A 16,106-nucleotide genomic window follows, 5' to 3' on the forward strand; every position below is an offset into this window, starting at 1 on the left:
TAATCGAACGAAATAATTAAATTATTTTATGAACAATGATTTAATAGCATATTTTGGTAAGATATGTAAATACAATTATTGCTACTAAAAACACTTAATTAAAATCTTTTTAAAGGTTTTTATTTGTACTTGGTTGCCCATGCTCAAACAAAATATTGTACACTCAAGCAAATACCTGTATGTTTGTCTGCGAAACAATGAAATGAATTGGTGTGACTGAAACAATAGTCTATAATGCTATTTATTTAATATAATTATGCATAACTCAGTTTTTTGCTCGTAATGGCATCACACCCGAGAGGGAAAGAGTGAGAGAATGAAAGAAAGAGAGAGAGAGAGAGAGAGAAAGAGATCATGTGATTCTATGAACATTTTAGGTTTTCCCCTCGCCCTCTGAGTTGTAAACTGTCGATGTTCGCTACACACTATGCATATACTCTAATTATCAGACCCCTTTCCGATTGTTATTTTATCTGGATCAATCTAAAAAGTATAGTTTGTGGTCTCAAAGATGATTGGCTCATTACGTTTCTTGCACTAACACGAAGTCAGTTCTTAATTAAACACGTAATAATACAGTTTTATAAGCGAGAATTAGGCACCTTGCAATGTTTCAAATGTGAATCGGACTTGCCAAATAGCAAATTCAAAACCCAGGAGAGTTTTTCTGTTAAGAGTGCTATTATTAATGCAGTAAATTCCCTATTTTTGTTATCTCTAGAAGCTTAAACCAAAGTTAAGAACAACTTCTAACAGAAACTTTCTAATAACGAGTACTATTTAATTGCAAACAGTTATTTTAAGTATTTTTTTTTAAATACAATAATACCATTTTATTTAAGAATTTACAATTCATGTTCAGAATAGTTTTCATCAACGTTCCAATATTATAGATCTCGAAGATAAGATATTTTTTGCTGCACTTCAATGTATGTAGAAGTGTGCGAACTATTATTTATATTAATGAAATCAAAACTATCCAAATGAATTCCAAATATTTAAGAAACTATAATACTGAATAAATTAAAAAAAAATAACATAAAGTTTATTTAAATTTGAGTGTTGTGAGAATGTTTCAATATAGAGCGCAGGGAAAAATGCTGAATGGTACAAAATTTTTATCATGTGAATTAATTAGTCTTTTAATTTATTAGTTTTCTCAGTGAACAATACTTTGAAGCCTTATTATATCTTTATTCATGAATGTTTGAAAGCGATTTATTAAAAATTCAAATGAATTTTAAAGCTTATGATAAACGTTTTTCCAGCAAGTTATAAAACACCGCTGAAAAGTCAAAAACTCCAACTTGTTAATTAACTGAGACGTGCTCCCAATCCACAGTTTCCAGTCGTAATTAAACTTCGCAGGAGTAGTTACATAAAACAAACAAACCACTTTGCATGTAGTTAATTACGGTGAAGCTTTGCGATGTCAAAACATATACTGTATAATATCTAATTATCTCTAACCCTGAAGTATTCTGCCACTACAGCCACACACTATAAAATATAAATTTATGATACGAATTACTAAAGTCTGTTATGGCATTGGTGACCCTTAACGTCAACCAGACGAATTGAAATTATTTTATAAATTCATATATATTGTTTAAAATTCTAAGTTCAACATTCTATAGCATGTAAATCGTAAAATTAAAAGTAATATTGAAATATACAAAAAAAAGTTCAACTAGCCAGTTTCCATATTTTAATAATTTTTAAATTTTTGCATCGTTTTTCTTCCTATTATATGAGGTAACATTTTCGCACTATAGTGGTTAGGGGAAAAAAATTATTTATTTTTTGTTCACCATAGTACGTATTCCGTTTCAACTTGATGCACACTATAATATGTAGCTGTTAAGCATTCACGGCCGGGAATATAATAATTATTAATATTAGTATTTGGGTGTCCTATAACTCAACGTCTCAAGCCGAGAACAGTTGATAGGAAAGTAAAATTACTGTTCTGAATTAAAAAAAAAAAAATGAAAATTCATGTGTCGTAGTTTTAGAGTTAATGGCTTTTTTTTCAAATGTTTTTAAAGTCCCACAGTGCTACAAATCGTTAGATAATGTGACTATAATCTTTTGTACGCAATCATAAATAATACCACTGTTGATAACAATTCAAAATAAAATAAAATATGCTATAATTTTAGGGGAAAAAATATTTGGAAGACTTATGTTGCGACATATTTGCCTAGTCATACTGAAAAATAAAATTACTTTGCTAACTTAGCGAATTATTTGGAAATATGGATAACTAAAGTAAATAAACCTTCTAAGTTATCAAAGTATTTTTTAACAGTGTGAATAGTCAAATTAAGATTAAAATTTGTTACCGCAAAAATAGAAAAATAAGATCCCCCCTTTCATAAGCATAGCATATGTAGCATGTTTGATTTTATTTTATATTTTTATCCCATTTTCATGAAAAAAATTATGATAGCTCTACGCAATAATCAAAATATATTTATATTTTAACTATATTTTATGGGGAATGTAAATATATTGGTTTAATGCTTCAGATAAAATGTTTTTATTTATTTATTTGTATTTATTAAAAATAATCTTGCATACTGTCGGGAAAAATGGGCAGGGCGCACCAAACTTATTTATTATTAATATTATATTGTACATATAACACTGGCCTCCGCCTAATACAAAACCTGGTGGCCCGAATTTGAAACAATTTTTGAGACTTTGCGAAAAGGACAAATTTTTTTCTATAACTTTATGCCAGTTACTAACATCTTGAAGGTGAGGAAGGCAGTTACGCAGCTATTGGTTTCCCAACACTCGCCTGTAGCGTAGACTAAAGTAAAACCAGCTTCGGATAAAGACAGCAACAAAGCGCCGGTGGTCGGGAACTCATGAATGCAAACCAGACGCTCCACCGCTGACGAAACAGCTTACAAAGTCTAACAATGCACGAGGGCTTTCATCCAGACGACTACAGTTCAGTTTCCATCATGCACTACTAACGATTCTACTGAAACAGGACTTAAGGCTCACTCAACTAATCACGTGGTTTCATGCTTTTGTGAAACTGAAAATGTTTGTTCATGTGACACTCCTTATTGAAAGCTCTCTAATTAGCGAACCGACTGAAGTAAAAGCTTTTCTTAAGCAGTGCCTTGTAATAACGTGTCATCATACGTATTCCATAAACTATCTCATACGCAATGAGCTTTGATTATTCATATTTTTGGAGGGGCGGGGGTTGCCTTCCGGAATATAGCTAGTCAAAAACGTTTGCATCTTTGAGTTAACTACACATATATCACCTCTGAATAGGGGCAGGCCTTTTTTCGCGAATAATTCTGAGCGCCTATTAGACTGCAACAAAGTATACCCGTACCAGAGGTTTCTTCCTTGTGATTGGCGGCCGTCTGCGAGATAAGTCAATGCCTTATTTGACCGGGCCAATCAGGACTTGTTTGCATCCGCACTGACTCACGGTGATTGGTGTTGTAAAAATCTACATCGACCTGAAAGAAACTCACCCAATTAAGAAACACAGATGATGCTACAGTGTTTTAACTTTCAGCTAGACTCGAGATCTTTTCGCAAACTTTGCATGCCCCTACCTCTGAAACGTTCAGACTGTTATTTGGTGTGCAAAATTATTGGCTTACACAAAATTTACGCCTCACTAATACCAAATTTTATGGGGTTGGAAGGGGGAGGGAGGGGGAGAATATTTCACGCTAGCGAATCCAGCAGCACAGACCTCGCCAGTTCAAAGAGCAGGCCAGTGCGAAGAAGCTACCTCTCTCCTCGCTGCAGCGCGCAACCCGCCGACCGCCCACACGCCTGCTCTGTTCTTTGGAGCCGAGCGTGGCGCCATCTTGCAGGCTACGGCCCCGCCGCGGTGGCGCAGCTAGGAGCGCGTCGGCCCTCGGGTACCCGGGTTCGAGTCCCGGGCGAGGCGTGGGCGTGAACATGCTGGGGTCGATTAAAAAAATTGGTTGTCTGTAAAGTCGGTTTACGGACGATAGTTTAACGTGACAACGTCATAACAAAACATTGATTAAATGATTGCATACTTTTATCAATAAAATTGAATCATTTTTATTGAATTATCACTCATTTGTATGGATACAAAGAACGAGTGAAATTAAATATACAATTTAATTGATAAATTTACTTTTATTTGCACTCATTAATTCAAATATGTTTATTACTTTAACTAAGAGATTATTTTAACTATAAATTTTATACATGTTTGCTATTTAACTTATTCCAATATGTGTTATTCTGTTAAGGATAGGAAGATGATAGGAAAAGTAGGAAACGAATGGGAGTGTTTCAAGTTTAATGTGCCTCGAAAAAGTCAAATCGATGGTTGTTCCAATCTAGTGGAACAGAGATAGATGCGGCGCAAGCGTACAATGAGCGTAACGGGACACAGAGCAACGGGACAATGTGCGTTACGGGACACTTTTTCGTACGTGCAGCCGGCGTTCATCGATTTATTAGACGTTGTCACGTCAAAAAAAAATTAAAGTAATTTATAAGCGGTCATATTTGGGTTCAACTATCGGTGGGATCGAACCAAAATTTTCCCACATCGATTAATTCCGTCGATGGTCTTCTATTTTTGAGAAAAATATCTGAAGAAAATTATTGGAGGAACTGAAGTAAATTAAAAAAAATTCATTACTGACAAGTCTGAAGTAAACTAGGTCTATTATATTAGTGTTCGCAAAGAAAGTGTACATTTGATATGTAATTATATAAATAAAATTAGAATATTTATTGCTCTCGGAATATTAACAAGTGAAACAGATAAGTAGTAGAATGTTTTAATACAAAATTATTATTTTGTTTTAATTTTTGTACTTTATTTTATTTAAGCTCTTGGCAGCTAGATTAGGATTTTAGGGATATAATCGAGGTAATCTTTGGGATTCAAATTTGAGATTTAAATTCAAGAAAAATTGGATTTAGACCCATCACTAATTTTAATATACAGTAACCGATTACAGTTTCATAAATATTGAGAAGATTTATTGACCTCATAATTTTAAATTACTTATGAAAGTTTTAATTTTTTTTAGATAACTTCTTAAAGGAAAATACCTGTACTAAATTTTTAATCGAACTTAACATTCACTGAAGACAAAAACGTGGTCCAAACGTTTATACTTTAATAATATATATATCTGCATTGTGTGCATAATGAATTTTAAATAAAACTCGATTAAAATTTTTTATAGCACCTAAAAGTGCCTTTTTCTCTCTCAGTCGCTTAAGTACGTATGATGTATAACGTAAGCAGACATAGACTAGATCTTGAATGGACCATACTTTCATTTAAAACTAACATATAAATCTTGTTAATTTTGATTATATTGATTAGTCTAACATATGAAAGAAAAAGCCAATGTACATATATATAAACTGAAAATTTAATCATTCGCTGCTAAAACTGTAATAGAAAAAAACGTAGCGCAACTGTGTAAAAGTATGCGTCATAAATCAATGATATAAAGTTCTCCACTAGGTTATTATTTGTGGATATTAATATTTTATTCATATATTGTATTTTTACATTTTTTTTTCCTTTCTTAGTTCACATTTATATATCATTTAACTAGCGTGAGAGACCATGTACACACAAAACGTATCAAAATGTGTATGTTAAACGATATTTTCTTGAAGTTCACACATTAAAATGAAAAATAAATATTAGATAACACATTTTATGGTAAAAACTAAAACTGTGGTTAGGGCTCGTAATGAAATCAGTAGTGAAACAAAGTGGGAAGAACTGTGCCCAAAACAGAGACACGTGTAGAGTTCTACATAGTTAAAGGGTTAACGTGGTATTTTTGTTTACAACGACTGCAGGCCGGGAAAACTGGTTGCCAGGAGCGACAGGGGCTCGTGCGGCAGCACGCCACCCACCTGCGTGCGACGGGCTGCGGTCACTTCAGGCGCCGAAGGGGAGACGGACGACCACGTGTGCACGGCGGCGTCGTGCGGGCTGCGGCCCCTCGCAGGCGAGCGAAGGGGGAGATGCGTCAGCTGCCGGCCGCAGCGCCCGACTGTCGCCGGGGAGGGAGAGAAGCCCGGGCAGTGTTGCCACACGAACAACATCAAATTGTGGTACGAGGCGCCTCGAAATTATGGTACTTGTCTTCTACTCTTTGACTCATTTATCATAGAAGTTATTTTATACATTGCGTTACAGTCACTCAGAGTTTTATTACATTGGTATTTTAATGTCAATTTTTATAAAATATTAACAATTATGATATATATTATAACACATAAAATGAATGCTGTTTTGAAAATGTTTGAAAAAATTTAATATCATCAGGAAATTAATAATTAATATTAAAATTAAATTAAAAAATCTAATGGATGCCAAAAAATAAGTTTTTTTTTGTTATGCAATCACAATAAGTTATAATTGTGTCTTTAGTACTATTCTCATATAAATTACTTGAATTATTAACTATTAAAGTTTATTTCTTTAATAAATACTGAAGTTCAATTTATTTTAATGTATCTGTGGCATTCTTACAAAAACAAAACGTACAAAACGTACGTGGAATAATATGATTCAGCGGACAGACTTAAGGTTAATTCTTGACATAAATATTCTGGGCTTGATTCCCGATCTAGTCAACTAATATTCTGTCTGAAATAAGTATATATTTTCCCCTAGGGTTCACACATCGTTGATTTTTTTTTGCTTTAGCTTTGTACCGTCTCGCCGAGACAACTTCATTTGCTGCGTGGGTTCGGGCACCGAGGCGTTGCTTAGGCGCTGTTCTGTTATCAAAATGCGTTAATTTAAAACTGTAATATTTTAAGCGTACAGTGGTAATTCATTGCGATCTACCGTAAACATTTTTTCCCCCAAATCTGAATTTAAGTAATATTTCTTGTTATTAAAAAATATTATCTTTTTTTTCTTATCTGATTGAAAGTAATGTTTCTTGTAAGTAATAAGAATTATGTTCTACATCCGTATTTGCGAGAGTAGTAACATTTAGAGTGTTTTAATATTTTTTTACGACCAGTGAAAATTTCTTACATTTTCTCACATTTCTGACACATGACAACCAAGGGTGTCTATAAAAATAATTTTTTACATATATATATATTTACATTATGTATTTTCACCGAATTTTTTTGTATAGATTTTGATATATTTTTAGGCGGCCCTATTACTTACGGCAGATATACAGCTCTGGTGCATGTACCGGAATCTTGGTACGATCTCGGCGTCTGTGCGCCCGGGCGACCCGCAGCGCCGCGCGCGGCAGGAGGGGGAAGCGTGTTCTGCCCCTCCCCTCCCCGGCTTGTCTTCCCCTCCTTCCCCTCCCTCCGCCCCCCACCCAACTACACCGCTGGGGGCGTGTGATGAGACACTGCAAGGGCGGGAAGAAATATTAACGCGGCGAGATGTAACGGGTTGGGGGGGGGGGGGGGTGGGGGGTTTGTTCGCCCTGATGTGTTGAGGGGTATATATATGTTTGTATATATTTATAAATATAGATATACCCCTGGGGCCAGCCCTCTGAAGCTCTCTCTGCTTTCGGACCACCACAGCGCGCCAGATGCCACGCTCTGTTCCGCAGAGGTCGTGCTCATTGGTCCGTGAAGCGAGCCGGACGAAACTTTTCGAAAAACCACTTTCCAGGGACTATTTTTCCCTCGTGGTCACGGTGTCTGGCTCAGTGAAAGCCTCCATTTACCACGGTTAAAATACTCTCTGCTGAGATCGTTTAATGTTGTCAAAATACAAACTTGAGAAACGCGACCATAATGTCATAAAATTTTGCTTCTGACTAAAAATCAAGCAAGCTTTTAACATCATACACTACCTTAAAAATATGAATTTATTAATATTTATACAAATCAAATGAAATGTATCTCAGCGAAAGGTACCAGGTTGGTCTTACAGGTGAACAGATCTAATATATATTTCCTAAACTCTGGAAAACTCTGAACGTAAACCACTTTAATTTTAAATCTTTTAAACGGTAGATTTTTGTCAATACTAAAAATGAAATGCAAAAAAAATACTTTTTCCTTTATTTCTCTAGGAAGTATAATCAGTGCTGGCGATGAAAAACAAGCAACTTTTTCATTTTGAAAACAAATTTCAATACCTGTCTTAAAACCAAAACTCGTTTAAATTTGTGGAATCAGACCCATAAAAGCTTTTTGTACCTAGAGGCTCGTTATATTGTATTAACATGAGCCATTTGATAGCACATATATATTTTTTATTTGTATGTGGCCTTTTTTTCATTCTGTTAAAATTTTGTTCCATGGTCCACGTGAATAGTTAAAGTTCATTATTATAATTTTTTCATAGCGCTCCTAAAGAAGTATTACTTAAAAAATTACAATCATATTTAAAGACAGAATTAAAAAAATCCTGTGTGAAGTAGGAATTTTTATGTAAATGACATGTTTTTCAGAAAACGGAACGACGAAATAAATATTATGTCTGTTATTTAAATGTGGAATACTAACCCTTTGTTAGGTAGTGCACACAGTTTTATCACGATTTGAATATTTAGCAGTGTTAAAAGAGTTAAAACATTTCTAAACACTTTGTCTTGTAACAAAGTGTATTTTTATTCAAGTAAAGTCGTTCGTTCATAGAAAACTTTGGCACAAGATTTAGTCAATACCTGAGTGTGTACAAGATAATTACTTATTTCAGCAACTTACGCCAACACAGAGCTCAATGTGGCTTGAGATGTGGCTCTAAAGGAAGGAGCATATCACCAGGTAGCTTTCGGCAGAAAAAATGGCCGCGACTTCATTCCACGACTGCTCCGCATACTTATCTTTTCTTAATTTCAGAGATCTTCACAGTCCATTATTTTATCTCGTGCGTCTTTTTTTTCTTATTCCCAAAGCAAGAGAATTACTAACAAATTCCACGCAGCTGCATTCTGCTACTCGAGTAACTGAAAGAACGAACTAAATGTAAGTGCTAAACTAGAAGCGAGGTACACCTTCGTGCACTATTTATTTTAAAAACAATATACATTTTTAAAACTTAAGTTTTGTTGTTGAGAAAATTATTTAAGGAAAACAATAATTTTTAACTATTTTCATTCTTCAAGTGAAATACTATCTGCCACACTATTTTGTGTTTTTGGATTTGCCTTGTATCATTCTTTGTGTTTTGTAGTTTTTGTTTTGTAATAGTTTTTAAATGTTTTCACTATTACCTGTATTTTTGGTCGTATTTTGAGTGTCTTTTATTGTTGTCCTATTACTGATAAAGATTTATCGTACTTACATATATTTTGCTATGGATATACGAAATTTTGGTGTTTATAAAATAAATTTATGCCGTTTTTAACACGCTTTTATTAGCTTCATACGTACGTATGTTAGTATGTAACGGAAACTTTGAACATGATTATGACCCCTATAAAACGTCGGATTAACTCGAAATGTGGCATACTTATCAAGGACAATGCAATATTTTGAACAGTTGGACCCGTTATCCTTACTAGGATAATCAGGATTAGCGATTTTTTGTTTTCCTAAAACTGGTACCTAGTGTCTTTGCGCCAAGACCAAGAAGGGAAACTACCAGGCGCGCCGATCACCTATTTCTCGGATAAGTTACCGACTTTGAATAAGATGAAATTTTCGCAGAGTGAACCTGAGAACCGGCTATCTCATCCAAGGGAGGCAGCAGGCGCCCAAATTGCTGATTTCTCGCATAAGTTACTGTCTCAGAATAAACATAAATGGATTCCCAATTTTATTGAAAATCATTGATTTTCATAGTAGGATATTGAACATATTGTGTACTATAGTTTTTCAACACGCTATATCGAATATATATTTTAAAGGAACCAATATCTACTCAAACTCACTTTAATAGTAAATTGATGTAATAAAGAAAACCCAACTAAAAAAGAAAAATAAATAATAGTTTAAAAAAAATAAAAAAAACACGCTTTTATAGAAAATCCAACTAAAAAATTGAAAATAAATTTTAATAAATTTGAATTAGTGTAAATAAGAAAAAAATATATTTTATTGTAAAAAAGCGTGGGGTGCATGGTGTCAATAGTTATAAATATTTTATTGACAGATATGAGTAGAAGGATTATCATTTTGATAATATCTTAAAAAGCACCCCAATTTTTTTAACAATAAAATACATTTTTTCTTATTTACCCTATTCTTAATTCAAATTGATTAAAATATCCTTAGTTGAATTTTCTATAAAAGTGTTTTTTTGTTTTTTTAGACTATATTTATTACGTTGATTATTCGATTACTATGATGTGTGTTGATTCTAAGGTATTTGCATTATTGTATTGTTCTGTGTGTTCTTATTTATTAGTTTTGATATTTCCTTTGATATTACTTTGTACGCGTGTTAAGCACTGTGTAAATGTTCATTAAAATTTAAAATAATACTAAAATCACTATTGTAATAAAACTGGGAAGAAAACACGTGACTTTATATTACAAACCCCATTTATTCAGTAGAAAAAAAAATACTTAAATTATGAAATGGTAGATAGAGCACAATATTTATGCGACATATTTCACTCGGAATTTGATGAGATAGAAAAATTATGTGTCGTATCACGTCAAAATCAATAGCAACAAGTAAAGCATGCTTATTTTAAGAACTATTATTACTGTAAATTAAGTATGAAGCAAAATTAGCAATTCAAAATTTTTGCTGCATTATATATTTTGCTTTTGATATATTTTTGGTATATGTTTTATTCCTGGACATAAACTTGTATTATTGCATAGACCAGGACTAATTTGATACTCTGTAGATTCGTTAAATTTAAGAACATGGGAACGCATGGAATGTTATTTAATTAAATATTATACACGGGAAAGCTGGGAGATAAAAGTAGTTTATGTCCAATTAAAAAATTAAAATAATTACGCTTGTTAGATTTTAGATTTATATTTTAAGAGATAGATGTAATGTTAGCAGTCCTTTCCCAATGTTAACTGGATTTTAATTAATGGATAAATGTGAAACTCAGGAATTTAATTGCTAGGAAACTTGTCAGTTCATGGTGATATTTTACACGATAATTAATGCGAAGGGATATTTGTCACGTGTACTTAATGAGCTACTACATGCACATCTGACGCTTGTAGTTTGGACGCAGAAGCCTTTTAATTAGGGCTCTTTGTGCTCGCTACGTGCATCTCATGCTGTAGCTAACGGCAATTTAAGTATCACTGAGTAACTTAAAACAGTTTCGAGCAAAAATTACAGTTCCCGATGTGATCAAGTTCTACTAAAAGAAAGAACCTCTTAATTGCCAATCACATAGTTACAATCTTTAATTATTTGAAGATTCTTCTTCCTTACAAATTTTAGCGCATGTTTTGAAATTTTTTACTTAAGTGTTGTACGTTCCCTCGCATAGTACTGACATTCGCATAATGCAGGGGTAAGCGGTGGAAAATGCTCAGTTAATATAAAAATCCTTACGTAGTTATATGTTTGTGTATTTGTTGCGAAAGAAAAGATTATGTGACTTATTTTTAAAGCTAGATTTTTTATTTGGACAGTTTGTGGTATCTAACTTCTTTACAAGGTAGATAGCACAATCTCAACACCCGACTGGTTCTACAAAAAATAATGAAATTAAAATAATCTAAAAAAGCGTAAGTTTCTGCACGAACCTAGCCAAAGTGTTAAGCTAAATAATAATAAAAATAGCAGACAACTTATCAATGTTTTGCGTCGAATTGGGTATTTCGTTAAATGAAAATGAGCTTTTGCTATTATGATTTGCCAAATTTTATTTTTCTAAATATTTCTTTCAGAAAATGCATTAAAGTATATAAGTTCAAAATAAATAGAATGACTACAAATATCAAATTACAATTGATGACCCAAGATGAAACAATAATTTAAAATTAGAAATTAATTAGAAATAATATTATTATGAAAAATATAAAAAATATCCAAATTTATAATACATTAAAGATTCTTATACAAATTCAAACCTAAAATGCCAGCTGTTAAAAAATCACTAAGCTACGAGCTCGCATTAATAAAACTTTACAATTAAAAAAAATTACTCTTTAAAATATTTAACATTTCAGGTTATAATTTAAATATAGTTGTTCATACAACGTCCTAACGCTAATTTGGGGAGTGCGCGAACCAACTAGAAAAACGCATTTTAAATCTTCAATTTGAACTTTCCCTTCCACAGCTAGCTCGCGCGAGGGCCGTCACTCTATTCCCGGCTGCCCGAGAAACTGTCGCTGTCACTGTCACTGACAGATGTGCCTCTCTTGCACAGAAGCGCTGACCAACTCAGTGGTGCCAACTGGCGCAAAAACTGCCCAGTGCATAAGCACTCGTTCGCCACTCCCCACGCACCTCCCCAGCTTCATGAGTTTATTGAAAACAAAACGGAAATGAACAAACCCTAGTTTTATTTAAAAAACGTAACTAAAACTTACATTAAAATTTAAAAAAACATCTTCCAAAAGCCACGGAAAAAAATTTAATAAAGAAATAAACAGCGTCCAAGCCAATACCAAAGTTTAAATAATGAATACCAAAATAAATTGTTAATAACTAAATTATTAACAACAAATTGTTTAACAGAAAAGGCTTTAAAAGAAAACGGGCTTAAACAACTAACAGATACATTCGGGCCAGCGCCTTTCCCACACGTTTGGTACGAAAGCAGATCTTCACTCTACCGGTTCCTGATGTTTTTTTTTGTTACGAGAAATTTTAGATCGTCAATCACGGACTTGCTAACTTCGTCTAGCGTACGGTGCGGCGACGATCGATTGCTACGTGACTCGACTTCTATGACGGCCCAGTGATTGGTACACACTTTGGTTCATTCTGAATACTGCGCACACGTCGGCACCTCGAAAGGAATTTCTGTTTACGAGAAAGGGGATGGGGGAGAGAAAGGATTAACAATATATTGCAAAGGCATTATTTGATTGACCGATGCAACAGCCAATGACAAGAGAGCAATTCCCTGATTGGCTGGCACTAGATTCAATAAGAGGAAGCCTCTCCTGATTGGCTACCTGAAGAAGACCCATGGTAAGTATACATAACCCTGAAGATGCCTGCTTCAACGCCGAGTGAAACGTCAGGACAATTGACCACTTCGATGCGACTCCATATCGATTGCTTATCAGATGATGGTTGCGAAAGCCTGCAAAGTACTTTATTGTTATAGGGCTAGTTTCATTGCTTTTTCATTGTTTTTTTTATACAACTGGAGGATCACGCCAAATGACATTATTTGAGGACTTAAGTGGTTTACCACCCACAATTGTGATTTTTTTTCGTTTCTTGTTATTATTATTTTCATTTTTAGAAATTGTTTTAAATTTTCGGCTTGACAAGACATTTGTCAAATATTCTCAAGCTTTTATACATTTTACTAACGGGTTCCAGTCTGTTCAGAGAGGACAATAAATGATTATTTCAAGTGGGTGATAACTGTCATAATAACACCAGACAAATAATGTTAACTTAAGAGCCTCGTTTACCCGAGCACAATAAAACAAGGTGATTTTAAAAATGCTCAAGTTGTTAGAGAGATGTCTGTTTACGAAAAGTATCTAGCCTAAGAATACGCTTAAGGTGGATGAGTTATTCAATTTCAATATTTCGGTAATGAACTGTATTTTTTTAAAAAGAGTGAAAATGGCTGAAACGCGTGTTTTCATAATACATTTTAGTCATGGAAATCCCGGTGAAGATTCTTGAAAGCGCTCAAGGGACTTGCATTAAAACTTTATTTAATTTCTCCTGCCGTGTAACGTCATGATTAACGCTTAAACCTACAGTTCTCCCATGCACGAGATGACACTGCGTGCCACTCCACATGCGTGCACTTAGAGGCGATCCCATACTAGAAGCACCAGCGAGAGTCGCACTTATCATCCTGCCTCACCAACACTCGGCGTGCCCCTTAAAAAAGTGATAATGCCATGTCGAACTAAAAACTTTAATTCGGAAGTTCTACTGAACATCTGAAAATCCAATATGGTGGGGGATTTCCACCATTAAAATAGAAATTTTACGATTTACGAACAAAGTTTCTGAGTAATCGGCTCAGGTGCGCAGCGCAATATTTCAATATTTCCGTTTAGCCATGCGTCAAGGCAGGACGGGAGAAGACGTCGGCTGAAATCGAAGGATTACCACGTGAAATGGCTGATGCTGATAGCCGTCTCCAGATAAGACATCTTTTAATACAGGAAAGAATGGAAACGACGTGTTGAAAATAAAATTATTTTCATCAAGCTTATGACGATAACGATAGTGACTTTGAGGTTGGTGTTCAAACAGAGGACTACAGAGATCTTAAGAAAGTTAATAATAAACACGTAAGGAAGATGACAGCAGCAGAAGAAATTGATTGCACGTCATGGCAAGATCATAACATATATGTCGACAGGTTAGGACTTCTACTTGCTTCGTAAAATGTCGAAAATTTATCCATCACCAAATAAACATGGACTAAGAAATACGGGATACATACAATCATGACTTGTTTTACCTGCACGTGTATAAAAGCGGAAAAAATATATTTTGGATTTTAAAAAAATGTTTTTGCTCTCGTAATCTGATCTATAACTAAGATGCAGCTCTCGCAATACAATTTATAACTTAAATATGTAAAAATCGTCACCAATGACTAACAAATTGGAGAGTAATAATAAAGCCCTTCCAGCTATCAGAATCAGTTTGAGGAAAATGCAATTGAAATCATCTGGAGCCAAAAGCAGATGGAGTCATTGTAACCAGACGGAGCCGCGCCTTGGAACACTTGAGGTTGTTTCCCGGCTGTAGTGATGCAACTCCCAAAATATTGAGATAAATTGAGATAAATTGTAGGGATAAAATATTAGTTTAAATTCAAAATGGCAACTAAATTCAGCGGTTGCGTTGCCTGCCATATTGATTTTAAGGAAGAATTGGTTTTGTAGAATAACTAGAGCATTTTTACTTTTCACGAAAAATTATATTGCCTATAGTTGAAGGAAACTAATTTTTCTACAACTTTGGACAAAGCAGTGACTACTCTACGATCGATTTTTTTTTTCGTATCTAACCTGAAAATAAAACCCCCGCGAATTATAATTATTTCATTATCTAGTTTATTATTAATTTTAGGGCATAAAAGATCAAACAAACACCAATAAATTTGTAGGGGATTTAGGCAATACTCGATGTTTGTGTGTGAAAAAAGTGCTGCTTGTTTTACGCCCGATTGAATATGTCCAATGTAAGATGTATTTAGTGTCCGAACACGACTCGCATTGTTCAGCGTGTACGATGATATGTAAGACGCAAATTGTTCTCACGGAGAAATAACAACTTAGATCTTTGCCAGATTATTTTCTATAAGGTTTTTCGGTCGCGGGAATCGCTGAGGTTTCTCACTTATGCAAAGAACTGAGTGGCAATGGAGTGCGTCCAGCTTCGAGTAAGATTTTTTTAAATTTTTAATTATCAGCATCCGGTCAGTGCCGGGGTATTATGATTCATTTTTGTGCACGAATCATATCGTATATTTAAATACAATGGGAAACCCTCAATCGGTCTCCATTTTGCGAATGTTCAAGCAAATATAATATATTTATTGGTGTAATCTAACTGAATGTGCTTTTATTTTAATTCCAAACATTGAATTGCAAAGCCCATCACGCATAGCAAAGCATAGTTTGATAAAAAAAATTGTTACTAAAAAATTGTAAACTGACCTTTTAAAAAAGATTAGAAGGCCTTGTGTCTTAAATGTTATAAAAATACATTACGTACTTCCCTATGAAGTTTTAAAATGATTAACATTAAGAATTGGAAAAGTGTTTTTTATATTTTTAAAGTTCAAGTTTTAAGTTATACATTTTAAATATTATTTCGTTACTATTTTAAAAAATGGTTTATATTTCTGACCAGGTAATGTTAACGTAAGTATGGTGTTCCTGTTATAAATTTTTGAGTCGTTTAGATAAATGTTAACGTTCTTTTAAATTTATGCTTCAGATTGGACATTAATATAGGCTACATGATGGGGCATCTGGCTGCAAAATAATCCGATAAAAAATTTCTCAGTGTT

At 33.9% G+C, this 16,106-nt stretch overlaps 1 protein-coding gene across 1 annotated transcript in view; it reads right to left on the reverse strand.

Moving 5' to 3' along the window:
• Nucleotides 1-6,060, reverse strand: part of LOC134542037 (dipeptidase 1-like) — a 64,730-nt gene extending 58,670 nt beyond the window's left edge. The window contains exon 1 of the mRNA XM_063385884.1: nt 5,917-6,060. The gene's annotated coding sequence lies outside the window, so the exon portion shown is untranslated. The remainder of the gene's footprint in view (nt 1-5,916) is intronic.
• Between the last annotated feature and the right edge of the window lie 10,046 nt (nt 6,061-16,106).

Source organism: Bacillus rossius (genome assembly GCF_032445375.1).
Source record: "Bacillus rossius redtenbacheri isolate Brsri chromosome 4 unlocalized genomic scaffold, Brsri_v3 Brsri_v3_scf4_2, whole genome shotgun sequence".
NCBI lineage: Eukaryota > Metazoa > Arthropoda > Insecta > Phasmatodea > Bacillidae > Bacillus > Bacillus rossius.